The following is a 26720-nucleotide window of genomic DNA, read 5'->3' on the forward strand; positions in this document are numbered from 1 at the left end:
GCAAGGAGCCTGATGTGGGACTTGATCCCAGGACCCTGGGATCATGACCTGAGCCGAAGGCAGACGCCTGACTGACTGAACCACCCAGGCACCCAAGAACTTCCAGTTTTGATAGAAGAATACATTTTACTTTTCCTGGGGTGCCCAGGTGGCTCAGTTAAGTGTCCGACTCCTGATTTCGGTTCAGGGTCGTGAGATCAAGCCCCATGTTGGGCTCCACGCTGGGTGTGGGGCCTGCTCAAGATTTTCTGTCTCCCTTTCCCTCTGCCCCTGCCCCGCCCCCCCCCCCCCCTCCCCGCTCACGTGTGCTCTCTCTCAAAAAAATTTTTTTTTTTTACTTTTCCCATAATACTTTTCACTTGAAAAAAAAATTTGAAACTGTTCATCAAGCAGTTCTGGATGAATATGGCAAACCTTGTTCCATGTAGTTGTCTACAGTCTGGGAAGCAGATCTGTGTAGATATGGCACACATTGTTTTCTGAAACCTGGGAAACAGACCCATGCTTGTATACACACCCACACAAATTGCACACACACTTTATGCTTTACTTAATTGGAATCACACTATACATACTGTTCTAAGATTTGCTTTCTTTTAAAAACAATTTATGTTTTAACTATGAACTTCACTGTTTGATCCTACTTAAACCTCTATAGGGGCACCTGGCTGGCTCAGTCAGAAGAGCATGTGACTCCTGATCTTGGGGTCATAAGTTAGAGCCCCCAGATGGGTGTAGAGATTATTTTAAAAAATAGATAGGGGCTCCTGGGTGGCTAAGTCGTTGGGCGTCTACCTTCGGCTCAGGTCATGATCACAGGGTCCTGGGATGGAGCCCCGCATCGGGCTCCCTGCTCCACGGGAAGCCTGCTTCTCCCTCTCCCATTCCCCCTGCTTGTGTTCCTTCTCTTGCTGTGTCTCTCTTTGTCAAATTAATAAATAAAATCTTAAAAAAAAATAGATAAACTTAAAAAAATAAACCTCTATAAAATACATATTAAGGGTTATCTAAGTAATAATGATCCCAAGTTAATGTATTTACTGAGCTTGTGGAATAAATTCTGCCATGAATTTTGTCAAGGCCATCAACTACTTTTCGGAACCATTCGACAGCTATGTCTTCCATGAACTGCTTTCCTGAGATCCTCAGGCTCACATATCCAGATTTGGCTCTACTGTCTCACCTGGATATCTTACAGCCATCTCCAAGTCTGCCTGTTTCATAGGTTGGAGGAATGGCCATAGTTGGGTTCTTCCTATCTTTTCTCTTGGTACCCTTTAGGTACAGTGCTTGGTTTAGGAAGTGGGTTTGTGAACCAAACCAGAACAATCAGAACCTTTCCCTGAGATTTTGTTAAACCTGGAGCTTGGAGAGCAAGAGAGTCTTTTCTCTCACTGGTGGTCAAGTGGGAAGAATGTTAGTCCAAAGGCCCTGTGTTCCCTCCTGTGCAGAGAAAGTCTGTCTGCCCTAGGAGAGAATGAAGCCAACAGACACTGAGAAGCAAAGATTAGAAAGGAGAAGGAGGGAGTGTTCTGCCAACATGAAGACTCCTGGATCTAGTCATTCCTGAAGCTCCACACCTATCTCTTTCTTGATGTAATAAATTTCCCCTTGATCCTTGAGCTTGCTTACATTGGGTTTCTGTGACTTACAACCAGAAGAATCTCAACTAATACGGATGGTAGGGGGGACTTGAAGCCTCCATCATCTGCCACTCATCTTACCCATGCCACCCCATCTGAACAGACAGAGTGCTTATTTTTGTAAACATAGTTTTGAGGCCACTCCCATAGTGCTGCTGCCCTGCACCTCTTCTACGCAGGAATTCTAGACCTGGCGCTGACTGAGTTTACCAACCTACCACCCAACCTGCTTCTCCTCTTGTATCGTTTCTTTCAGTGAGTAACAGGTCCCAACCGGTCACTGAAACTGGAAATCTGGGAGTCATCCTATGTGTCTGTCTTCTCGCACAACTGCTCCTTCTGACAAGAGTTACCACAGACTGCCATATTTATTTCCTGATCTGTCTTGGATCTATTCCCTCCTCTCCATCCTCAGGACCCTTCCTGCCTCCAAACATCTCTCTTCTAGTTATCTCCCAGTTTCCTGACCTTGTCTCCATCTGGCCCCCCATCTACTGCTAACTCACACCCCACACTACAGGTAGTGAGATCTCTTCAAAAATAAATCTGGCCATGTAATGGTCCTGCTTAACATTCATAAATGGCTTCCCATGACCGCTCAATAGAGCCCAAACTAACCTGCATACAGGACCCCACACATTAGCATCGTTGATTTCTCTAGCCCCTTAACCCGTCACGGACTTACCTTCTCTTCTCGGCCACCCTGTGAGCCAGCATTCTGTCCTCAGTCCTTCCACAACACTCTGGAATTTTCCCATTACTTAATAATTGACTGTTTATGTAAGTCTTTCTCACCTGTTTACGCAAGAAACAGCTATAAACAATGGCTATTTGGAATGCATTTATGGGTTAGCCAAACTGTGAAAACTCTGAACACTTTTCCACAGCAGCGTATGCATCAGATTATCATTTTTCTCCCTCCTACAGCTAGGCAGCATACTGGCGAGATTTAGAACTGAAATGGCAAAAGGATGCTATCGTTGATGCAGCCTAGCTGGGAGTCGAGTTCCTTTTCTCACAAACAAATCTTACTAAAAAAAACAAAACATTTCAGTAAGTAAATTCTTAGGCCTGCATTTCCATTTCCAAATCAGCTGTCCCCTTATCTAAGCCAAGCTCAAAGTCTCGATGCATAAAAGCAGGTATAAAGAGACTATTTCAAAATAATTTTCAGATTCAGGGAGAAGCCAATTAACAGAGGTCTTATCTTTTATTTCTAATGAAGCACTTTGAAGGCCAGAGGCTCCTTATATTTGCAGAATGGGTACAGGGCATCCAGTGTGTGCCTGCAGTCCAAGATAGAAGGCCAGTAGTGAAGGCAATTCCGTGTTGAATGTTGTCATCACTACAGAGACCCCTGCAGAGTCTCCTTCCGTACTTGTGACTTTTCGGTGAACGGTAGGCTAAGGAGGCTCTGAAGAAAAGTAGGCAAAGATTGAATAAGAACCTGATCCAGTTTGGGATCCAGGTTTTGTGGGGGCCCATCTTTAAGAAAAAGAGTATAATAAAATTCCAAACATCAAATTAATTATAAAACCAAGCAGTCATTTAAAATGAGAAGAAAGAATCACAACAAATGATTGGAACCATGGGATCGCTAGGTCTCTTTCTTCTGAAATCTCTTTAGGCAAGTTATCCAAAAAGTTTACATAGGAATATTTCCTGAAGGCAACCTGACTTCCTTCTCTCAATCTAGAACATTCCAGCAACTCTCAACATTCACAGGGGCCTTTGAAAGTGAGGGACCCTGAAGCTTAAGCTTCATTAGTTTCCAGATAAAGACACCCTGGATCCAGGCCAATAGAATGAAGGACACAGCCATTTGGGGACCCTGATTCCCTGGCTCATGCTCTGGTAGGAATTGGCAACATTTGTCCAGGGCTGTCTCCGGAACCAGGACCAAGACATGCCTCAAAGTGGGGAGACTAAATCAGATTACTGAGTGAGGCAAGGCTTGAAATGGGCCCAGACTCTACAGCCTGTACCTCCTAACAGGTGGTTGTATCTCCCTACCCTCTTCTTGAATATTTCTCATTTTATAAGCCCAGGTTTAATGTGAAGGTAACTGAGGCAGTAAGTAAGCTGTGGAATGGTATGGTAATATTAGGTTGGAGGTTTAGGAGGAAAGACCAGAGTGTTGCAGAAGAAGCCCCAGGCACTGGCTCAGCCTGAGCCATGGATATTAGGTCCTTTTGGAGTAGCTTGGAATTATTAAAATGGTAAGAATCATCTCTTAGCTTGTAGATTAATAACCAGAATGTGACTTCAGAAGAAAGTAAAGAAGCCTTTTCTTACATGCACTTCCTATGTATCAAGCACAATGCTTGGCACTTTATGAATCTTTTCTCACTGAATCTTCATAACCCTGGCAGGTGGGGAAGCCAAAGATCAGATAGGTAAAATCCTTTCCCCAAAAAGTACAGCTAGAATTGTCTTCTTTCTATTAGGAAGTCCTGTCGGTTACACAGTTGCAAAATTCCTATCTTGAGTGGAAATACTATATTCTCCTCAAAGTACTGGGAGAAGAGAGTTGAGTTCAGGTCCACATTCATGGAGTCTCTACTTGGAGGCTGGCCTCATGCCACGTAGCTACGTATTGTGATTTCAGAGGTGAGTGAGCAACAGTCCCTGCCCTCACAGAGCTCACAGGCTGGTGGAAGAAACTGACAAGTTCCCAAGCAATTCCACTGTCCTATGGCAATAAATGTTTCTCCAGCTTTTCTGCAAAGCAGACCTAAAAGCAAAGGACCATCAACACAAAAGACAACTCTCAGGGACCCTCTGCAATTGTGAAATTTCTTTTATAATCTAATATTTTAGCTTAAAAAGGGTATGCCCTGTGCTTTAAGTCATTTATTATTAGGCAAAACCGCTGCCCTGGAGAAAATGCTATGTAACAACACGCACTCCGTGCCCAATGCTAGGTCCTCTGGTTTGAGAAGCAGAATTCAAGGTAAATGATAGGACAGAAATAAGCTCGAGGTGCCACGGGACTAATCAGGAGGGACACTAACTCAGCCTGGGAGTGGGCAGCGAAGTCTTTCTAGAGAAGAAAATTCCTGAGCTAAGGCTGGAACGAAGAACTGGAGCCCAGCCCAAGCTGAACCAGAACTTACATACTAATTACCGAACTGCACTGGGCTGTATTTGAAGTAAGGCTCATTAAGTGTTTTATGGTTTGTTTTCTTTCCCCTTCAACATAAACACTGATGGACCAATCACTTTCTAGAAGGAAAAGGAAAGGTAACGAAAATTAACTGAATGTTGACTCTATGCCAACTATTTTCCATATAGTCTCAGCTAATGTTTCACATCTGTCTCATTAGATTTGATATTATTTATTTATCCCCATTTTATAGCTGAAGAGACTGGGATTTAGAGAGGTTGACAAAGTCCGCACAAGGTCAAAAATTAGGAAGTTCAGCCAGAATTCTGACTCCAAAGTTGATGTTCTTCCCACCTATCACATTGCTTAACCTGTTCTGAAGTGTCTCTCTACTGGGTGGGTGAGTAGTAGCAGTCAAGAAAATAGTGGATTGGCTTCAAGTTTTAAGGACAAAAGGAAAGAAAAACAGACGTTTTCCATGAGCGATTTGGCCATCTCCTTTGGTCATGGAAAGTCCTGGAAAGGGATTTCTGGGCTACTCCTCTGGCTGGCATTGCAGCACCCTACCTCACCAAGCCAGATCTGCTGAATCTGGACTTGGAGAAGTAAGGGTTCATGGGACATCCTTTGGGCGTGTCCACTGAGGTCTGCTTTATACAGTTTATAATTTGCTGTAAACAGCTTGCTGTTCCCAATTAAACCTGTATGATCATGCCTGAACTTTTAGGAAACGAGGACTTCTTTTTATGGTTCTCTTCTCAGTGGTAAAACCAGAGCCCTCTTCAGCTCCACGAGCCTCCTTAACCTGTGAGGCGTTGATCCTGAGACTCTGCACCCCCACGGTCTAGAAATGCAAAGTGCTCAACAAATCAGGGAGGGGATTGCTAGTGATCGTGAGCCATCTCTTCTAGAGGGGTGTTCTGTGATTCTGTTTAGCAGTGCTCTAGGGCACTCCATACACAGGTTCTCTGATGCTTTTCAGGCTAGGATCGAAGGGAATACAGATCTATCTCCCAACTAAAAGCTGCTGGCTGAGAGTCATTTTTAAAGAAACAGTTGCTCAGAATGACTATTTTCCCTCTTAGACACATGGACTGGATAAAACCACCTTAGTTTGAAATTGGTGATAAAAGAAATGAATGGGTTTAAGTATCTTAAATGTTATTTTTTAACTAAGAAAGCAATATGTATTTAATAAAATCCAAAAAGCACATATAAATAGGAAGAAGAAAAAAGTAATCATAGTCCTACTACCTGGAGACAACCACTATTAGTATTTTGGCCTAATTTTTATTTTCTACTACTTAAATACTTTTTTTGATTATTTATTGTATTGTGGTAAGAACACCTCTTAAATAACTGTAATTTCATACCTATTGAACAGCAATCCTCTATTTCTGGTGCTTTACACATTCACAAAAACTTCCCTAGTAACAAACTATAGAAATGATTCCTGAAAGTAATATTTCTACCATTCGTTTTGACTGCTGAGAACAGAAGCAGGGAAAGAATCAGTTCGGGAGATGGGCTCAGATACTGTTTACAAGGCCTGAGCTGAGCAGGTCACGGTCTGTACCAACACTGTCCAACAGAACTTTCTGTGAAGATGGAAATGTTCTATATCCACAGTCTTCCAAGATGATCACCACTAACCTCATGTGGCTATTGAGCACTAGTGGGCCTAGATTGAGAAACTGAATTTTATTTATTTTTAAATTTTTTTTAAATTTTAAATTTTTAAAAAATATTTTTATTTATTTATTTGACAGAGAGAGATATAGCGAGAGAGGGAACACAAGCAGGGGGAGTGGGAGAGGGAGAAGCAGGCTTCCTGCTGAGCAAGGAGCCTGACATGGGGCTCGATCCCAGGACCTTGGGATCATGACACGAGCCGAAGGCAGACACTTAACAACTGAGCCACTCAGACGCCCCATGAATTTTATTTACTTTTAACTAAATTAAAATTTACATAGTCACACATAGCAAGTGACTACTGTATTGGACGGTACAGGTCTACACAGATGATTTATAAAGGGGTTACTTGCTGGTCTCAAAGTGTATGATGGGCAGGGATTGAAACTTGGCACTAGAATGCTGCATCTGTCATTTCAAACAATGACGTAGCTCAGAATACTTCTCAGCAATGAGAAAGGCCACTCCAAGAAAAAATATGGAGACGGGCTCACAATTAGTCTCTGAAAAGGAAGTCAGTCATTAGCTACCTTCTGACATCCTAGCAATTAACCAGTCTTGGGAGAAGAGCAGGTATCTCCAGAGAGGTGCCAAATAAATAGGAGATAAGAGACTATAAAAATGAAAAGCCTTTTGGTCTTTCATCACAGGATAATCCAATGCATGTGAATTAATGGCAAAGGGCTCGCTAATAGCCTTTGTGAGGAAATAGGAGCAGTGTAGCAGGATATCCTTTTTCCGCACTAAAGCACCCAATTCTTTCAATTTTATATACAGCGGAAGCAATTAATTGTACTAGAAAGAAATCCACAGCTGGCTTTCCTGATGGCCCCATAAGCAACAAGCACTATTGTTCAGCTTCCGGGATAGATGTAAAGTCATTCTACTGCACTGCTGAGGTTTTTCTGATTGCTTAGTTTGACTTTTCCAAAGGCAAAAACCTGGGTAATAACCACGTTGCAATTCTTCTGGTCATTGCACGTTTTCAGTATAAGCAGCTGTCAAAAAGTTAATTTTTTACTTGTAATATAATCCGTGCATGTGACTTGATGCTAGTGTTTCTTCTAAACTTTGTGACTGAATCCTAAGTTATTCACTTTTGTTTGTTTTACATGTTTATATGCAGTTGAACTGTACTGTTTCTGCCTTTGTGGTTAACATTCATAGTGTGGCTATTCGAGGATTGTGCATAACAAACAAATAAGACTATATGTCAAAAACGTAGATCCTCAACATTTCAAACTATTGGCCTGGATGGTGTTGTTTTGCCTTTTAGATGCATTAAAACATGTTGTATTTCATCAATTCTTAAATGCACATTTTTGGACATTTTATCATCTTTGAAATTCGCATGTCTTACAATGGATAATGGGTCAGTTTAATTGGCAATGTTTTTCTTTCCTAGTTATACATGAAATAATGACACTTCTTTTAATCAATAACATCTTAGTTTTCATGAAATATGGTGTGTGTGTGGTTAAAATATGATTAAAATGGTGTATTATTGTAAGTATGACAATGAAAGGACTTTTGTTATTCAGAAGAACATCTACCTTGATCAAATAAATAAAAATTTTGATTAATTACACATCTTACATGGGATTCTAATTGACTTAATTCTGACAAATATGCATCCTGCCACTTTCATTTTCCTCAAATGCCCTGAAAGGTATAAGGTACATAATGTTATACAATAAAATGTTACACATATATGTTACATATATATTATATATTAACATTATATAAGGTATATAATGTTAAACAATAAAAAAGCAGATCCTTTCCTTTCCTTTCCTTTCCTTTTCTTTCTTTCTTTCACAGAGAGAAACAGCGAGAGAGGGAACACAAGCAGGGGTCCTGATGCGGGGCTCAACCCCAGGACGCTGGAATCATGACCTGAGCTGAAGGCAGACAGACGCCTAACGACTGAGCCACCCAGGGGCCCTAAAAAGTGGATTCTTGAAGCAAGCCAGGGATAAGGCTCCCTGCCTGCAGTCGGAATGGTACTTTTCTGGTGTTCAGTAGGGCCAGGTGGAGGTACCATGCTGCACAGCTCCAGGGAGCACCTTTCACACAGAGCAGGACTCAGATGGTGTCCTTGGAGTCCTGCGATGTAACCACCCTGGTGTTCAGTGCAGTGACTACAGCAACTGTGGTAAGAACCAGGTCAGGGAGCGCAGAAAGGAGGGAGGAATGCCCTGTTTGACCTTGAGGGACAGCAGCACAGTGGATGCATTGAGGAGTTTGTGACCATCCCCAACTCTGGCTGGACCCTGAAAACAAATGGTTAGCAGAGGCAAGGATTCTGATAATTACAATGGTAGGCCCCAGCCTGGGGCTGTGATTTTGAGACATTGTGTATTCTGATACTCCTTAACTGTCCTTCCCCAGGCTGGGGGGCTGGGAAGCCCCTATTCACATGTAAGTGAATAAAGGTAGGAAATCTTATTTAGGAGAAAGCTATAGGAACAGTTAAACTATGCAAAAAAGTCAATGATATAGAGAGAAAAGCCTAAGGAGTTTAGAATGGAGCAGTCAAAGAGGACTTCCTGTAAGAGGTGGTACTTGGGCATTGCAGGCGGGAGAATGGCATCAAAAGAATGAACGTGACCTATTTTGCAGGAATCCGAGAGACCAGTCGAACAGAATGTTACCATACATCAGTGGCTCCCAGATTTTGATCACGGTAGTGTTTCATTAAGAGAAATCTGTGGGGGCGGGGGTGCCTGGGTGGCTCAGTTGGTAAGCGTCATGGTCTTGGGGTCCTGGGATCGAGCCCCGTGTTGGGTTCCCTGCTTAGTGGGAAGTCTGCTTCTCCCTCTCCCTCTGTTCCTCCCTTCCTGCTCATGCTCACATACACTCTCTCTCTCAAATAAACAAATAAAATCTTTAAAAAAAATTAAAAAAGAGAAATCTGGAAAAACTGAGCAAGCTCAGTTACAGAGGGAATGACCAATTAGGAGGATAGCTAGTATAATTCAGGTAGACAGTGAGGAAGACACTAAATGTAAAATAATCTACATTTTTATAGAAACACTGACAGGTGTTAGTTTTTGGTTGAATACCTTTAGGATTATGATTCCCCATGAAAGAAGTGAGGAAGTTGTTTTAAAGAGCATATAGAACTCTAGAACTCAAGTTTTATTTATTGAAAAACAGTTATTAGAATTTAAAGTCGATGATACAACCCTGCCTTTGTTGATAAAAATAAAATGAATGAGTGAGGGCAAACTATCAATAGAGAACAACATGAAATATCAACTGTCTTAAGGGCAATTAACCCTGACTCAGAAGCAAATATCAAATGAAGGAATTATCTGCATGTCTTATTTTTTACTAGATTTTAAGCTTTTGGCGGACAGGAGTCCAAAAAAATGCCTAGTTCGTTCGTTCATTCACTCATTCATTCATTCAGTAGGTATTTACTGATCACCTACTGGTGTGCCAGGCAGTATGCTAGATCCTAGGGATAGAGTGGAGTGAAAATAAGGTAGTTTCTATCCTCTAGAACTGTGTGTCCAGTGCAAGGATGGGCACCAACATGTGTGGTGGGTGAACTAGTATGCCTGGTCACATTGGCACCACACCACACCTGGGAATACATCTGGATTACCGTGTAGACCACATATAGCAGGTACAGTGTGACTCAGCATTCCTGATCCAGGATTGTACCTCCCCAGTTATTTCAGTCTGAATTTTATCACGACACCTTGTCTTCCTTCACTAGTCATTCACAAGGTAATCATACTCAGCTCCAGATGCGGGGATTTCTGGGCTACTAGTCTCAAAGGAATCCTTGAGTAGAATCGATGTTGAAGAGTAGTGAGTAGAATCAGATATGGGTTTTTACATGTACATAGATACACACATACATCTGTTATACTTTGATTATTCATTAACCTGATAAAAGCAAATACACACACACATATACATAAAAATATTTAGTTGTTTTTTGTTTTTTTCTGGTTAACAAATAAAGTATACTAAGTCATAAACCCACTGCTCTCAGGAAAGGGAAAGGCAGGGTGGGGGACTGCTAAGGATGGAGAAGGAAAAGATTTGCTGGGGGCTGGGATGGGGAGGCCCCAGCTCCAGGTGTTCTGTGGGAGGAATTCCAGCCCTCTAGGCAGTACCTGATAGCCAGAGAGCCGTGAGCAAACAACAGGTGGTAGTCCAGGAGAGCAGCAGGTATCAGGATGTCCAACTTGTGGTAATGGGGCAAGGAGGCCTGACAGTTGGATAGAACATGGGCAGAGAACCTAGGAACAAAGAGGCAGAGGTCAGTAAGCGTTGCCACGAAGGCTAACAGTGCACAGCAGCGTGTATTGCAGGGCTGGGGCCGACTCTACAGAGCAGAGTCCAGAGAACAGGCAGAGAAAACTCAGGTTCCACACAGGTTAACAGGCCAGGGCTTCAAGCACAAGAAAAGGACTGTGAGTCAGTTCGAAGAAAGGGGCCAAGGTTGGGGCTCCCCATGTAAGTAGCAAAGGCAGCAGAAGGCTGGGTCCCGGCTTGGGACTGGAGCTCTGAGACTCTTCCTGCCACAAGGCCAGGAAAGGATTAGGTTTTGTTGTAAGGGGTGTACTGATAGCAGGGAGAGGACTGTAGTGACCATGGGCTAGGGAGGACCATGTGGGGGCTACTTCGCAGCAAGAGCTTCAGTAAACTATCTTTGAATCACAGTAAACAAGTGCTTTGAAGCAAAGAGACATGGAATTGGGAAAAGGAGCAAGTAATTGAGAAGTAAAAATAGAAGGAAAGGTAAAAAGAAAAGAAATCCATTACAAAAAAAAGGACAAATTTAGATTTTTGAACTTTATTTTGTGCACTGATTTTAGATAACCTACCTTTTTCTTAAACACAATTTCTGTTTTGGCTTGTTCCTTCTAAACCATAACAGGTTATAATTATTATTATTTTTTAAAGATTTTATTTATTTATTTGAGAGAGAGAATGAGATAGAGAGAGCATGAGAGGGGGGAGGGTCAGAGGGAGAAGCAGACTCCCTGCTCAGCAGGGAGCCCGATGCGGGACTTGATCCCAGGACTCCAGGATCATGATCTGAGCCGAAGGCAGTCGCTTAACCAACTGAGCCACCCAGGCGCTCCAACAGGTTATTATTAACCAGTAGAATAATATATTAGTGTCCATGCTGAAAAGTGTAGTTGTTTCCTCTACGCTTTACAATGCTTTTGTCCATTTGACACTGGGTTTTAGACTAACCGGAAGTATCACCCTGCAAGGGCATTCCTGCACTAGTCCCTCCTTACTGGGCTCTAACTTACTCCGTATCTGCAGCCTTAGTGCTGCCTTTGCCTCACAATATCTTTACAACAGGAAAATGACTTTGGATGGATTAACTCGGACAATCAAGAACTATTGCCTTCCCTGAAAATGGTATATCCCAGTTGCCCTGACCCGCCCTTATCCTTTTCAACATAGTCCATGCCACCCTCAAAAGCTAAGTCTTGATGACAAGGTTCAGAAAGGCTTAGAGGAAATTCTACCCTTATCTCATGTGTTTAACAGATACGAGCACTTGTTCTGTGCCAGGAGCTAGGCTCTGAGGAAACAGCTGAGAACAAGAGGCACAAGGTCTTTGCTCTCATGGAGTTTACATTCTGGGTGCGGGGAGGGGGGGGCGGGTAATAGAGAAACTCAGACCATAAACCAATAACTAAACAAACAAGGTAATTTCAATTAGTAAAAACTGATATAAAGAAAACAAAATTGGTCGTGGGTGCTAATTTAAGACAGGTGATCAGGGAAGGTGTCTGAGGATCTGAGAACTGTAGAAGGGTAATTTTACATTCCAAACTAAGGCTATGGGGTTTGAGTACACAACTACCACCCTTGGGGCCTACACCTCAAACTGTGCAGAGAAAAAAGGCCACGTCCAGCCATTCTATTAACCTACTTAAAGGAAAGCCATCACATTAGAGAATGTTAAATTTGGACCTTGAGGTGTTGCCTGAGTTTGGGGGCCAGACAATACGTGTCCAGATGTCTCCCTGGGCTTCCTGGCTGCTCTGTTCATTTAGTGGGCAAACTGGAGAAACAGGCTGGCATGCATACACATGCCAGGAACCAGAGAGAACACCATGACCTACTCAGTTGTAGGTAGGTAGGGTGCCTGCTGTGAAAGTGGGAAGGTTTGGTCACTAGGTGGGCTTATCTAAAGAGAACAAAAGGATGTCAAGTCAAGTCCCAAAGACTTGAAAAGAAGATCCTTTCATAGAGATGCAAAGATATCATGACTTAAAATGTGATGCCTCTATTTTGTTATTTCTACAGTGGCATATTTCTACAGGCAACACCGATTTGCAAGTTTCAGAAATTTGATGTACTAAAGTTTTAACCTGAGACTCTTGTCTATTATGGACTGATTCATATGCCTAAAAATCGAAGTAGGCTTCAGAGGGTATATTAACACACTTGTCATGATTTTATCTGCCATGACACATTGCTCAGCATACATCAGTGAGTTCTCTGGCCAATGAGTCTGAATCTCCTTAAGCAAAAGGCCCACCCTTTCCCCTAAAAATAAAGCAGGAATGTAGAAAACTTGAAAAAGTGTCAAGTTTTAGTTGATGCAAGGAAATTCGTGGTTGATGCAAGAAAACTCCTATAATCATACATTCTCCCTGCACAGCAAAATACTACAACCCCTGACTCTCAAACCTGAGACAGCTCAAGAGTTCATTAAAAAAAATTAAAGAATTGCCAGAATTGGAAAAAAAAACTTGGAATTACAGAAGGTATCTGAGGCATCAAGGGCAAACGTGGTTTGTAAAAGGAGGAGAAAAGAAAAAAAAAGTCTTTAAACAAGAATGTAAAAGAATTTAGACATTTAAACAAGATTAAAAGGGAATACTCTGGAATCTAAACATCTCTTCAGGGAGAATGCGTATAAAAACAAATACCAGCGCCCGGCACATTCTTTTTCTTCCCTCTTTCTTTTTACTTAGCTGAAAAAGTGATTTTATAGAAGGACCTTAAAAAGAGTTATCTTTTGTAGAGACTTAACACGATACATACTGTTGCAACACTTACCAAAGAGATTAAGGTCACGTTTGGTTAAAAGGGGACCTATATTCTTTCTTCGCATACAGGACACTGAAAACGTTTAACAGTATTTTCCTCAAAGAATGAGGGGACAATGTTAGAAAAGAAGTAGTGACAATTATTTGCATTTTCCAAAGAGCGGGAAGGAGACTCCGGAGGGCACGCGAGGTCCTAAAAGTGAGCCAAGGTCGAGGCGGGAGCAATATTTATAGTGCGCTGACTTCAGCTGGCCCGGGTTAACGCCGGCGCTCCTCTCCTGCCTGAGGAGTTCACGGGCTCGCAGGTCACAGGGCTCCGGGCGGCCGGGCCTCGGAGCTGCGGGGCCGACGCGGAGATGCCTCGTCCCCCCGCCGCTCCGCGGAGCCCGCCCACCTGCGCCGGCCTACCTAGGCCTCGGCACACTGGCAGGGAGCCCAGACCCAGAAGCCGGGGCGCGGTGGGTGGATGATGGATGGAGTGTGGCTACACTTTCCTTTCTCTGTCGCCACGACCACTACCACGACCTGGCAAGTCCTTGCCGTGGTGTGCGAATGCTGGCGCTCACGGGGAGCATTACAGTGTGTCGGAGAGGGGGGTCCACGCGAAGGGATCCGGGAGGCCGGCCGGTCCCGGAGGGCCCAGCCCGCGCCCGCGGTGTCCGCGCCCCTTCACCGCGCTCCGTCGTGTGCGTCCCGCGCGCGGCGTCTGTGGGACGCGGCTACCGAAGACAAGCCGCCCCGCCACGGCGGCGGCGGTAGGGCTGCTTGGTGGGGAGGGGCCGGTGGGGCAGCGCAGAGGAGAAACCCCCCCAACGGCAGCCCGGCGCCCCGCTGCCGGGGACTAGGGCCCGCAGCCGGCAAGGGGGCGCCGGGCCTCGCGGACCCTTCGGGCGCTTCCGCCGTGCGCTCGGCTCCTTTCGTGTCCGGGGCGGGGCGGGCGCCTTCCCAGTGCGCGCGCGCGGCGCCGAATCCGGCGGAGGCCCGCTCCTCCCCCAGGTCCCCGCGCCCGCGCCGCTCCTCCCACCCCCCCCCCACCACCCCGTGCGAGTGTCGGCGGCGGCGGCTGCCGAGATTGGAATCCGCCTGCTGGCGCTTGACGAAGGAGGAGGGAGGAGGGCGGGGAGAGCGGGCAGGAAGGCTCGGACTCCGGCGCGTCGGTCCGCGCGAGACGAGGATCGCACGACCGCGCGAGGGGCGACCGGGCCGGGGCCGCTGCACGCCGAGGGCGGAGGCCGAGCCGGGCCCCCGCCGCGCCCCGGCGGCTCGCCGCGCCCACCCCGCTCCGCGCCGAGGGCTGGACGATGAGTTCCCCGGGGTCCGGGTGAGTTGGCTCGTCCGTGAGTGCGTGTGCGCGCCGGGAGAGGCCGGCGACGGCGGCGGGGAGGCCGGCGCGGGCGCGGGGCGAAGTTTCGGGGGCAGCCGGGCGCGCGCGGGAGGCCCGAGAGGGGGTCAGCCCGGCCCGGCCGCCTCGCGGGGTCCCCGCCGTCCCTGCTGTGTCAGGCCGCGGCCCGCTGGGCCCCACCGCCCGGCGCCCCCACCCCGGGCCGGGCCCCGCCGGAGACCCCGGCCTTCCGGACGCCCGACGTCGGCTCCTTGCAGCCCCCCGCGGAGGCTCCGCCGCTCGACCCCTCTTTTGTTCCCCACCCCCGGGTTTCAGGCCGAGTTTGGGGAGGCAGTGTGGGCGAAAGCCGCCTCCAAGGACGCTCCTTGAATCCTTAAATGGGAAAGGCGCTCACCTCTCTTACCAGGAGCTGCGAGGCTGGGTATTCGCGATTTGTCTCTCTCCGCTGCTGCGAAGGAGGAAAAAAAAAGTCTGTTTCGTGGGGTGGTAGAGCCAGGGGGAGCTCCAAGCCCTCCCTCAAAATTTGCCCGCGGGAAGGTGCCAGGTTTCTTGGAGGTTCACCTGTTGTCCTGCGCGGCCTCCGCTGCCATGTCTGTTGTGATTCTGCACTTCAGTTTCTGAAAACTTTCTGCCGGATTGGATGTAACCCCCCCCCCCCCCCCCCCTTCCAGACTCCTAGTGGAAAGATTTGGCAGTAAAAAAAAAATAGCTTGTGTCAGGAAAGAAAAATAATGTGCTGTGTGTTAAGGGTCTGGCGTTTTGTGACTTGTGTACTCTTTCATGCTCTCGAATGTTTTAATTTGGTCAGGGTGCTGCAGTTTTTCTCTTTCAAATGGTTACCAAACTCTCTTGAGTACACAGTGCGAACTTGGCACATTCACCTGTGTGACGTCATTTAATCCTTGTGATAACCCTGGTTATTGTGTTCATTTTTTAGACGAGGAAACCGAGACGCAAAGAAGTTGAGTAGCTTGTATGAGTGAGCTGGGATTTGAACCCAGGGTTTTCTCTGCTGTTCAGGAACTGTCAGAGTGAGACTTAGATGAGTTTGAAAACAACAAAGCCTCTTTCTGCAAACAGTTTTACGTTTAGGGGCACTTTGCAGTTAGTTACTCATACTTGAAATGATTGCTGTTTTGTTGCTTGAGTTGAAAACAACTCCTTTATTGTATTTACTTATTTAATAAGGGGAGTTCAACTCTGAATTGCAGTAGAATGTAACTTAATGCTTATCACTGTTTTCAGTTGAAATAAAAAGTTTGTGAACCAGAATTATTTAAATATTTGAACTTAAAGCAAAAATACGGGCAGTTCTGAGCTAGAAAGGGGTTGAGTTTACAAAAGGGTGATTGAAATTTAGAATACTCCTTCATAGAACCAGTATTCCACTCGTGTTTTCGGGTGTCCCCCCGGTCCCCCCCGCCCCCTCCCGGCACAGTGTTCGTGGAACTCATTTAAAACTTTCTCACTTCTCCACGCCCTTTACTGAAAAGCTTGAAGCATTCAGTGGGAGCTCCTTCCAGAATGTACTGGGTTACTTCTATCATCTGCTTTCCTTCCATCTTAGTGGAATGTTTTTTGTCCTTCCTACTAGTTAACACCTTGTTTCTTTCTTTCTTTTTTTTTTCTCTCTCCTACTTAATGGAGTAGGAGTTACTCTTTTTTAGGGTTCTTGAAAGTATAAATGTGCGTAAGATTTTTTCAATTTACAAAAACCTTCCCTTGAGCATGCTACTCCCTCAAGCTTTTATGTTGCTGCTTTTCCTTTTCAAATCATATTAACATTAAAAAAAGTTGTCTCCTTGTAAAATAATACATGTTCATTAAAGAAAAATTGTAAAGTAGAGCAAAATTGAAGTAATTAAAATTCAGTCGTCCGTAATCTCATCTCTGAAGATTGCCAAGAGTAGTTTACTTTTCCTGCATTTACTTCCTGACCATCCATTCACTTAACCCCTTGTTATCTGCCATTCACCTTCACAAGGGTTACCTATAACCTAAATAACACATTTCTAAGCCCTTTTTCTAAATCACCTCCTTGCGCTTTCTGTGATATTTAACATCAGCTTCACATTCTTGAAATGCCTGTCCTTGGCCTTTTTTTCATGTATCCATTTTATTCAACGAATACTTAGCCGCATTCAGACATACCCTGCAGAGCAGTGGAGGCAACAACAGACGTTGTCCTTGCCCTCATGGAGCTTAACGTCTAGTGGAGGAGACATGGCCTGAAGAAGGGATTCTGTGGCTAACTGTAACTGATTATAATTAAAGTGCATAGTATTAGAGGAGCTTAAAATGGGGACCTGACCTGGTGCTGGTGGTGCTAGGACAGTCGGGGAAGGCCTTAAAAACATCACTTTGGAACCATTCTGAAGGATGAATAGGAGTAGGGCAAAGGACTTCTGTGACATACTGACTTCTTTCCTCTTTGCCGCTTTCCGTTCTTCCTGCTTAGTATGTGTTCTCCAGGTTTCACTTTTCAGATGACTTCTCTGTATGTCACTAGTTCCTTAGCATTTTTATTGTTCAGACCCTTCTGTCTGAATAATTCTCAGATTTCATTCTCTGTTTCTCCTCTGCACGCGAATCCCTGTTTTTCCCACTTGCTTTATACATACCTCTACCTGGTAGTTCTGGTTCTGACTGAACTCTCCTTACCAAACTTGTTTCCCCGGTGTTCCTTATTTCTGTTGATGTCATACCAAACCCAGACCTTTCTCCATTCCGTCACAGCTTATCTGTAGTCAGCATCTATTGCTTCTACTGTCATTGTATTGTTCCTCTTTATTCCTGGTGATGTGGATACAAGTCTTGATACATGTTGGTATGAAGGTTAATAGACTCATAAAATGAATTGGGCAGCTTTCCTTTTTCTTGTTTCAAGAGTATTTTATTTTTATTTATTTTTTAAAGAGATTTATTTATTTGAGAGAGAGGGAGGGCACTCAAGCATGGGGGGAGGGTCAGGGAGAGGGAGAGAAACTCAAGCCGACTCCACGATGAGCTGACACAGGGCTTGATCCCACGACCCTGAGATCGTGACCTAAGCTGAAACCAAGAGTTGGGCACCCCCTTAGGAGCATTGTAGACTGGAATTATCTTGAGAGTTTGGCAGACCTCACCTATAACACCATTCAGGCTTTGTTTGTTTGTTTGTTTGTTTCTTTCTTCTCTGTAGAGGACTTTGAATACCATTTCAGTTTATATAATAACTGTTGGTCTGCATAGGTTTTCTATTTCTTGTGTGAGTTTTAGTGTTTAATATTTTCTCCAGAGATTTATTTATTGAGTTTTCAAATCTGTTAACTTTGTTTTCACATAATTCTTTTTCTTTAAATTTTTTTGATTCTATATATATTTGTATGCAACAGTATATATTGTGTATATATTTGTATATTTGATAATTTTTCCTTTTTTTCGCTAATTGAATCAGGTTCTCATCGCACCTGGGCTAATGTTACAATCTTCTTGCCTTCACTTTCACCTTTATCTGGGTTATCTTATGCGGTTCTGCTTAAGTTAATCTTTTCTTTTTTTTTTTTTTTAAGATTTTTACTTATTTATTTGACAGAGAGATAGCGAGAACAGGAACACAAGCAGGGGGGTGGGAGAGGAAGAAGCAGGCTTCCTGCGGAGGAGGGAGCCCACAGCGGGGCTCGATCCCAGGACCCTGGGATCATGACCTGAGCCGAAGGCAGACGCTTAACGACTGAGCCACCCAGGCACCCCATGCTTAAGTTAATCTTGAAGCTCATTTTGTCACTTCTCTACTTAGAAGTTTCCAGTGTCTTCTATTAAATGAAGTCCTTTCCATGGGATTTACCTCAGATTTCCTTTATTCGTATGTCCCACTATTTTTGTTTTCTGCACATGTGCTTTTCCCCCTTTCTGAAGTCTTTCCCATTTTCTTCTGGATGAAATCCCTTCTGAAGGAATTCCTTCTTAAGGAAGGGTTTTTTTTTTTTTAAGGCTAGTTTTTTATCTAATATTTTCTTACTGCACTTATTAATTTGTCTTTTGAAAAAATCAACTTTATTGGGGTGCCTGGCTGGCTCAGTCGGTGGAGCGTGTGACTCTTGATCTCTGGGTGGTGAGTTCGAGCCCCACGTTGGTTGTAGTGATTACTTAAAAATAAAATCTTAAAGGGCGCCTGGGTGGCTCAGATGGTTAAGCGTCTGCCTTCGGCTCGGGTCATGATCCCGGGGTCCTGGGATCGAGTCCCGCATTGGGCTCCCTGCTCAGCGGGGAGCCTGCTTCTCCCTCTGCCTCTGCGTCTCTCTCTCTCTCTGACTCTCATGAATAGATAAATAAAACATTAAAAAAAAAATCTTAAAAAAAATCAACTTTATTGTAGTATCATTTATATATAGTGATATGCGCTTGTTAATTATGCAGTTCTGTGAGTTATTTGGTCTTTTATAGAGATTTGTGTACACATGTTAGTTCTGTTACTAACCTGCCGACTGGGTCTGTAACTGACTTTGTTGCATTTTAAAATGAATAAATGGAGAAAGGCTCCTGTCTAGCCTAGCAGTGGCTGGACATCAGTTATAGTAGTACTGATCTGATTTTCAGATTTGGGGAGCAGGGAGCCACAGAGAGAAAGGAAAATGGGTTTCCCCTCAGGCTACATTTTGAACCAGAAAGTCCTTCCCTCTTCCACTTTTTATTAGTGTTTATGTTTTTAGAATGCCTTTTAATATCTCAGGGTTTATTCTGACCAGGTCAGTCTAACTTTTTAACACTTGTAAGATTAAATGCTGAGTTGTATTGAATTATATCAGTTATAAGATGCACCATACTTTCATGGGCCACTCATAAAGAAAATCTGCTTCTAGTTAATTTCAAGAAGCCATCGGTTGTAAGATGCACCCTAATTTGAGATGCTAAAATATGAAAAATATATGTGCCTTAGAATTGATGAATAGGGTTTTTCTCAGTTAATCAAAGGTCCCATTCCTTTAGTATAGATGTTGGGAAGAAGAATTTAAACCACACTTATGTGGAAGTGACTTGTAGTTCTGTTGGTACTATGAAAAGGTGTGTGTGTGTGTGTGTGTGTGTGTGTGTTTAAAGAGGATGCTTGTGGGGCGCCTGGGTGGCTCAGTCGTTAAGCGTCTGCCTTCAGCTCAGGTCATGATCTCCAGGTCCTGGGATCGAGCCCCACATCAGGCTCCCTGCTCAGCGGGGAGTCTGCTTCTCCGTCTCCCTCTGCCTCTCCCCACTGCTCCTACTCTCTCTCTGTGTCTCAAATGAATAAATAAAAAAAAAATTTTTTTTAAAGAGGATGCTTGTTAAACCTTTTTAACAAGTAAAGCATTTTAGGCAGTATAGAGAAATATTTATTTTTGGATGGGGTCTCCTACAACTAGTTATGCCAGTCTGATTGTGAGGCACTTTGACCCCCAACTTTCAGTAGTTTTTCCCCCTTAATTTCTTTTGCTCATTTTCCTAACATACAGGTTCTCTAAGAGCTGAATTTTCACAAAATAGCACAGATAATGTAAAGGGGGAATTGTGGGAGAGTTGTGATAGCCAATTTTATGGACTGTTTTAAAGAGAATACCCAGTAATTATATGTCATCATTAACAATCATCATATACTTAGTTTTTTAAAAAGTAAATACAAAAATAATTGTAAATTTTTGGATATTTTACTAAATCATAGTTGTAACATATATCAGTTTTTATAGCAATATTTTAAAGGCTATCAGTTGTTTAAAAATAGAAACAAAATGATGTGTCTAGAGATCCCCAGTAGTGTTTTTTGAAGACAGCACTAGGTTTGAGTAGGGCTTTAGGAGATCAGATCATGGTGGGCCCAGTGGGTCCCCAAACCAAGTTCATACAGACATTGACTAGATAAGGAACTTATTTTTTAGTATCTTTTATTAAAAACAGGTGAATTTGAGCTACTCTGATAGCGTGGATGTTGTTCCATTTTTTTACTTTTATGTTTCTGATGAACCTTTTTTTAAAGATTTATTAGGAAGGGAGAGCATGAGAGAACATGGCAGGGGTGGGGAGGGGCAGAGGGAGAGGGAGAGAGAAACTCAAGCAGACTCCCTGCTGAGCACAGAGCCTGGCATGGGGCTCAGTCTCTCACACCCCTGAGACCACAACCTGAGCCCAAATCAAGAGTCCTACACTCAACCGATTGTACCACCCAGGTGCCTGGATGAACTTTGTTTTCTTTAGGCTGTACATTTGTAATAGACTACTAATAAGGTGTGAAACAGTGTAGCTTAGCTATTGCTCTAGTTGTATACAATTGGCTACTGATTTAAGAAGGAGGATGGGGTATATCAAGTGTAGGGATAAGATAATCAGATGCGCAGTTAGTTATGTAGTGGACAATCATTTTGAAGAAAGGAAGACTGAGGACACTGAAAATTGTAGGGACACTGAAACCTGTTCCATCTTGGCCCAGACTAGGATGGTGACAGATAATTAGAGTCTAGAATGGACAGGACTTGGTAATTAGCTATGGGTGAGAGAAGGAATGGGATTGGCAAGAGTGACTGGCAGATTTCTAGTTTGGAAACCTGATAGGGTGGAGATGAAAAATGAGAGGTGGTTTGTGAAGGAAAACAGTTTAGTTTTGATAATACGGAGTTTAACAACCAAGTAGAGATTTCCACTTGGCAGTTGCATGTGTGGGGCTGGAGTTTGAGAGAGGTTTGGACTGCAGGTAGATATTTGGGAGCAATTCCATGTAGGTTGTATATTCTATCAATGAGAATTGGGTGGCTTTCTCAAGTGATTTTTGCTTGCAAATGACAAACTCAACTCAAATTAGCTTAAAGGGGAAAAAGGCTTGTCATCCCCCCTTCCAGTTCTTAAAAAGACTAGAAATTTGGATCTCAGTGTTCAGATGATGTAATTGGGGGGTCTGTTTTATCTGCTCTCCACTCTTTGGGTTTGATTTTCAGGCAGAGACTTTGATCTGGCAGAGGATAGCTACTGGCAACTCCAGGCTTATACGGCTCTTACTGCTATGGATTCAAGAGGTAAAAAGGGCATCTCTTTCCCAGATGCATATATTCTGTCTCATGGAGAGATTCTTACTGGGACTATACGGAGTCTGGGTACCATCTTGGCCAGGCCTAGCTTACTGCCCCGGAGCAGTCAGAGAGCCAGTTAAACACCAGCACTGAATGCCTTCCTAGAACCATGAGAGTTGGGAAAAGTGGTGTTTCCCCCAAAGAAAGGATGACTGTGGGCAGGTGAACAACATAAATCCACTATCTTTGGTTCTTCACCCTTTTTAAGGTCATTTTTTGAGTATCTGAAGAAAAATACACACATAATAGCAATTTTGTGCATAATTACATGGTTATGTTATCCTGCTGTACACAGCAAAGAGCTTAGAACAGCCCTGAGAAACACCAGTTTAAGACTTAGGTAGAGAAGATAGACATTAAATAATTTCACAAATAATTGTCTAATTGTAGTTATATTAAGATCTATACAAGGGAAGTACAGGGAGCTTGTAAGAGTGTGTAATAAACGTGTCTGTTTAGGGTGCAGTTGCTTTGGAAGGCTTTCCTGAGAAAGTGGCTTATAGAGTAAGACTGTATCCGACCAGAAAGCAGGAGGAGAATGTTTCTGGGAGTATTCAGTAGTTTTTAAAGCAAACATTTTTTGACTTTTAAAAATTATAAAAGAAATGCATCGGGGCGCCTGGGGGTGGCTCAGTCGATTAGGCGTCTGCCTTCTGCCCAGGTCGTGATCTCAGGGTCCTGGGATCGAGCCCCTCAGTGCATCGGGCTCCCTGCACAGCAGGGAGTCTGCTTCTCCCTCTCCCTCTGCTCCTCCCTCCCCGCTCGGGCTCGCACTCTCTCTCTCTCTCAAATAAAATAAAATAAAATAAAATAAAATAAAATAAAATCTTTTTTAAAAAAAAAGGAAAGGCAGGTAATGTGGATAACCTGGGAAATGTGAAAAATTATAAAGAAGCAACAGAACACTTAAGTTTTGGCTTCTGACCACTAAGTTAGCTGTGCAGTCTTGGATACTATGCTAAACTTATCTGGAACTTCCTTTCCTTATCTTAAAAAGTGAAGTGTACTTGGTGAACCTTAAGATCATTTTCTACTTTAAAAAAAAAAAAAAAGGAAAGAAAATTCCATGGCTTTAATGCAGAGCAGTTTCTTGCTGAAATTGCAGGTCATGTAATGCTTTTGGTTGTGATGACATCACTGGGTTTCTGACTTTGGTTGTAGAGTCCCTTTTCCTGCCTCGGCAGTCACTGTAAGTAACGAAGGGAATGGCTTGTGGCCAGTGGTGTTCTTTCATGCCCTGCTTTCTTATCTCATTTCTTTTTTTTTTTTTTTAAAGATTTTATTTATTTATTTGATAGAGAGCGAGAGAGGGAACACAAGCAGGGGGAGTGGGAGAGGGAGAAGCAGGCTTCCCGCCGAGCAGGGAGCCCGATGTGGGGCTCGATCCCAGAACCCTGGGATCGTGACCTGAGCCGAAGGCAGACGCTTAACGACTGAGCCACCCAGGCGCCCCTCTTATCTCATTTCTTGAGCATTAATTTTTTTTTTTCCTCTAGCATTTGGGTAAATTATCTGAAATGTTAGAAGCTCTCAATTTTGAAGTTAAGAAATCTGGAGGAGACTTGGATGGTTGTGATACCATTTTATGTATGTTAAAATTTGTAGGTAGTTTTCCTATTAGCAATTAGTATTTTTTGTGTTGTATTCCAGCAGTTTAAGATCTTAAGTGTCTTACATTTGCATTTAATTAAGAATATTTCAGATTTCTGGCTAAAAGAAACTCTTGATAGGGAGCGTTAACGGCTGTTAAACTTCGGTAAAGATCTTCAAACTTACATATTTTTCCAAAAAATTGTTTAAAAGTGTCATGAAATGAAAATATTTCAGCACTAAATATTCAGAAGTATCTTTTTTTTTTTTTTTAAAGATCTTTTATTTATTTGAGAGAGAGTGAGAGAGAGCATGAGAGGAGAGAGGGTCAGAGGGAGAAGCAGACTCCCCACTGAGCAGGGAGCCTGATGTGGGACTCAATCCTGGGACTCCAGGATCACGACCTGAGCTGAAGGCAGTTGCTTAACCAACTGAGCCACCCAGGCGCCCTCTTTTTTTTTTTTTTTTTTAAAGACTTTATTTATTTATTTGACAGAGAGAGACACAGAGAGAGAGGGAACACAAGCAGGGGGAGTGGGAGAGGGAGAAGCAGGCTTCCCGCGGAGCAGGGAGCCCGATGGGGGGCTCGATCCCAGGACCCTGGGATCATGACCTGAGCTGAAGGCAGACGCCTAACGACTGAGCCACCCAGGCGCCCCTATTCGGAAGTATCTTAAATCAACAAAATGTGCTTGCTTGATGACAGATAATTCTTTATATTTTTGTTTCAGTAATCTTTCACGTAATAAAAATGTTGGGGAAAAAACTGTGTTGAGTTTATGTATGTATCTGAATAGAGAAAAAGAAGTTAATCTTCCTGAAAAAATGCTTTAGTCATCATTCCTACTTGTTAAATATTTTCCTCTGGTTTCTTATTTGCTTACAATATGAAATTCAAATTATCTCAGTCTGGCCTTTTGCTCTGGCCCAGTCTGCCTTTTTGCCTTATTCATTTCAAACTACTATTTTATTAGCCTACATCACCTAAATATCCAATTCTGGGTTTCCGTTCAGAATTGTTAGACCTCTGCTGTCCCCTACAGTAGCCAATACCACATGTGGCTGTTGAACATTTGAAATGTGGCTGGTCTGAATTATGCACCACATTTTGAAGATAGTACAAAAAAGAAATGTAAAATATCTCATTATGCTTTTAAAATACTGATTACTTATTGAAATGATACTGTTTTGAATATGTTGAATTAAGTAGGAGTAACATTATTTTCACCTGATTTTTTTTGCTTTTTTTAATATGGCTAGTAAAAAACTTAAAATTATGCATTATAGTGGACAATACTACCTTGCCTCTCCTTCCCTCTCTTCTTTGCTTATCAGAATGCTTCAAAATCCTATCTCCTCTGTGAAGCCTTCCTCAGTGGTTCACACCTAAAAGTTAGCTCTTTTGCATCATTGTTCAAAGGCAATATTTTGGTGTTTCTTGTACCATTTATTAATATATCACATTTGTTTATTACAAGCCTTCTCAGCTTTTAATCTAGTAACACCCCAATATAGTTTCCCTAATTGTATTACCATAGAGCCTTCCTTAGTTTCTTCTCTCTCTTTTTTTTTTAAGGATTTTATTTATTTATTTGACAGAGAGAGCACAGGCAGGAGGAGGAGCAGACAGAGAGGGAGAAGCAGACTCCCTGCTGAGCGGGGAGCCCAATATGGGGCTCGATCCCAGGACCCCAGGACCCCAGGATCATGACCTGAGCTGAAGGCAGATGCTTAACCGACTGAGCCACCCAGGCACCCCCCTTAGTGTCTTCTCTTTACAGAAGTTACACATACTTGTTTGAAACTTCAGACATATAGTAGACAGTGAAAGTCTTCTGTAATCCTGCCTCCACTGCCCCCATGGATTACCAGTCTTAAAAATACAGAGCTCAGGGCGCCTGGGTGGTTCAGTCGTTAAGCGTCTGCCTTCGGCTCAGGTCATGGTCTCAGGGTCCTGGGATCGAGCCCCGCATCGGGCTCCCTGCTCGGCAGGAAGCCTGCTTCTCCCTCTCCTACTCCCCCTGCTTGTGTTCCCTCTCTCGCTGTGCCTCTCTCTGTCAAATAAATAAATAAAATCTTTAAAAAAAAAGTATAGAGCTAAATGTAATCTTTCTTTTTTTCCTTAGATTCATTTATTTATTTATCTGAGAGAGAGTGCTCACACACGCAGAGGGGCAGAGGGAGAGAGAGAGAATCTCCAGCAGACGCACTGCTGAGCTCAGAGCCCAATGTGGGGCTGGATCTCACAACCCTGAGATCACAACCTGAGCCAAAACCAAGAGTTGGACACTTAGCCGACTGAGCCATCCAGGCACCCCCTTTTTTTAAAAAACTTTTATTTATTTAAGTAATCTTTACACAGTGGGGCTCGAATTCCTGACCCCAAAGTCAGGAGTCAAGTGCTCTTTGGACTGAGTCAGCCAGGCGCCCGGATAAATGTAATCTTTCTTTTCCACTGTCTTTATTTCTTTTTCTTTTCCTCTCCCCATTTCCAAAAAATGAGGTGATACTATGCATCCTTTTCTTTAACTTTGTTTTCACTGAATAAATAGGAGGACTCTTTTTATGTCATTAAATGTCTATTTACTCATTCTTTTTAGTAGCCAAGTAATAGTCCCCCCCTTTTTTTAAAAAAGATTTTATTTATTTGACAGAGAGACACAGCGAGAGAGGGAACAGGTAAATAAAATGAAGGTAGTATTCCCTTTTATGAATATACCTTCATTTTATTTACCAGTCCCCTATTGATGACTATTTAGATTGTTCCCAGTTTGTTGTGGGTTTTTTTCTTTTTTTCATTGTAAACAGTGCTCTGGTGCTTGTACATATCCTGTGAGACTATTTTTATTTTATAGGATGAATTCTTAGAAATGTGTTTACTGTAAGAGAAGCCATGCATATCTGCTACAGTGCCAAACTGCTCTGCAAAATCTTTGTAATGATTTACATTCCAACGAACAGTGTTTGAGTATATTTCCCCCACCCCCTCACCAACACATAATAACATCAGTCTGTTTTAATCTTTGCCAGTCTGCCAGCTGAAAAAACAGTATTATAGTTTTAATTTGGGTTTCTTTGATTGAGTAAGGTTGAGCAGAGTTTATATGTTTGTTGGTTCTTTGCATTTCTTTCTCCTTTGTTTATTTTTCTAATTTTTTTTCTTACTCATTTTGCAGAAATTCTTTTTTTGGGGTATGGATATTAACTCTTCCCTTGGCATATTGCATTTTTTTTTTG

At 43.2% G+C, this 26720-nt stretch overlaps 1 protein-coding gene, 1 long non-coding RNA gene and 1 pseudogene across 2 annotated transcripts in view; 1 reads left to right on the plus strand and 2 right to left on the minus strand.

The window, feature by feature from the left end:
• Nucleotides 1-2989: 2989 nt before the first annotated feature.
• LOC110589568 lies at nucleotides 2990-13507 on the minus strand. Its single transcript, XR_002480898.1, has 3 exons — nucleotides 13495-13507; nucleotides 10575-10700; nucleotides 2990-3057 (listed from the first exon to the last, which is right to left on the minus strand). It is a non-coding gene; the product is annotated as an uncharacterized LOC110589568 (long non-coding RNA).
• Nucleotides 6117-6220, minus strand: LOC123325264 (annotated as a pseudogene).
• Nucleotides 13508-14577: 1070 nt separating the features above from the next.
• BMPR1A (bone morphogenetic protein receptor type 1A) overlaps nucleotides 14578-26720 on the plus strand; it is a 137966-nt gene continuing 125823 nt past the window's right edge. Inside the window, exon 1 of the mRNA XM_021700103.1 lies at nucleotides 14578-14805. The gene's annotated coding sequence lies outside the window, so the exon portion shown is untranslated. The remainder of the gene's footprint in view (nucleotides 14806-26720) is intronic.

Source organism: Neomonachus schauinslandi, chromosome 6 (assembly GCF_002201575.2).
Source record: "Neomonachus schauinslandi chromosome 6, ASM220157v2, whole genome shotgun sequence".
NCBI lineage: Eukaryota > Metazoa > Chordata > Mammalia > Carnivora > Phocidae > Neomonachus > Neomonachus schauinslandi.